Here is a 1,963-nt window from a genome sequence, read left to right as displayed (position 1 = left end):
TCTCTCTCTCTCTCTCTCTCTCCCTCCCTCTATCTTCCTCTCTCTTGAGTAAATGTCTGCGTGTGCTGCTTTTATGTACGCGCATGAGCTTATTGGCCTTTTCTTTGTCGTCTTTTCAGGAACGTTTCCCTCCCAGCAGGGGAGCTGAAGCCCTTCAGAAGTCTGTGCCCGAAGCTCCTATTGGTGTTCGACAGTGGAACCCACAGCTATCTCGGCAGATAAACTACATTTGTATGCCTTTAAGGGGCTCTCGTGGTCTAGAGGTTACGTGTTCGCCTCTCATTCAATAGATCCCAGGTTCAAAACCTGAAAACGACGCCTTTCATCCCCTTTCCTGTTCCTATATATCCCACTCATCCGTCTCTCCTTAACCCTCTCCCTACCAACAATCCATCCTTCCTTTCCCCACTTTGAGCTCAAGTTTTGCTGGTGTAAGAACATAAATTCCTTAAACTTAAGATACAATTAAAGATAGACAATTTTGTTCATTTTTATGGGGTTCGTTCATTTGCATACGCTATGCGTAATCATGGTAGGCTAATTCCAATTGACTACTTTTTGCGACGTACTACTGACATATTATTATGCTAATAGAAGGCAATCTACGCAATAATAATATGTAAGCATCTGGCCTGCGTTTTACCTTATTTCGGCATATTTAGATAATTTATCCTTTACCTAATCTCAAAAGGTAGGTAATTGGGTTTTCTTGACTTAACCCAGCAAGTCCGAGTGGCTGATGGGGAAAACAACAGTTTTAGAGCTTTGCAGGGGAGGGTAACATTTTGTAAACACAAAGGTCGTCTTTGCAAGATCAGCTCACATTCCCTTTCGTTGTGGGGTTGAGAGTGCTGACGGTTATTGGGCCTTCGGTGGAGAAAGGGCGATGACGCTACCAAACACCTGAAATCAAACTTAAAAAGTAGCTTACAATGAATTATTTTTATCTCTATTAACTAAGATTTATGAAACGCACGAATGTGCTTTTACTTGAAGAGTTGCTTTATTACTCAACTTTCGAGCCTGGCAGTGAAAGGGTTAACTTTAGTTGCCATGTCGTCTTCTGCCTTGTATAGCCTATTGGGTGATCGTAATTGTGGTGATTCAACGGAACCACACCGTGTTGACTTTATACTGTTTCAGGTTTGTAGGCGGGGCTTCGTATGTGATGTTTTGTCGCTGTCATTCATGCCCATAGAAAAAAGTTACAATTTTTAACAAATAAAATAGACGAGAAAATCATAACGACGGACAAAGCTCAATGAATTGGTCAATTCGTTAAGAGAGAGAGAGAGAGAGAGAGAGAGAGAGAGAGAGAGAGAGAGAGAGAGAGAGAGAGAGAGAGAGAGAGAGAGAGAGAGAGAGAGAGAGATGGGCTGAGGTGAAGAGGGCAGACAGAGAAAGGCAGATGCAGAGACAGGCAGAAAGAGACAGAGACAGGGTGGAGAGGGAAGAGACAGACAGACAGACAGAGATACAGAAAATGACTGAGACAGAGACAGACTTAAGTTTGTGAACTTTTAGGAAAGGGGGGGGGGGAGAGTTGGCTGAGGGTAGACAAAGAACTGCCAAAAAGAGAAAGCATTACAAAAACTCAACATCAATAGGAAAAAAATGTAAAGATACCACATCACACTTCATTCTACAAAAAGCAAAATCGCACGCGCAGTAAAACGAAAACCAACCTATCAAAACACAAAAGGCTGAAAAAATAACAAAAAAGAACAACAAGAATTTAAAAGAAAAATGAAAAAGAAGACAAAAGACCCAAACAAAGGAATTCAACTCAGATTAAAAGAGACTTTCGTTGCCAAAGGTTAATAGGTATTGAGACAAGTCTCAGATATTGTATCACCTGAGTGTCACAGGAAAGTATTCCCAACTATTCCTGAATGTTTGATAACATCTATCGTCCTCGGTGGATCGGGGTCACGCTGGTGAGGTGTCCGGGTCCTTTTTTTTT

This window comes from Aplysia californica, unplaced genomic scaffold, assembly GCF_000002075.1.
Source record: "Aplysia californica isolate F4 #8 unplaced genomic scaffold, AplCal3.0 scaffold00421, whole genome shotgun sequence".
NCBI lineage: Eukaryota > Metazoa > Mollusca > Gastropoda > Aplysiida > Aplysiidae > Aplysia > Aplysia californica.
The sequence above is the reverse complement of the archived record's forward strand: the minus strand, read 5'-3'. Positions refer to the sequence as shown.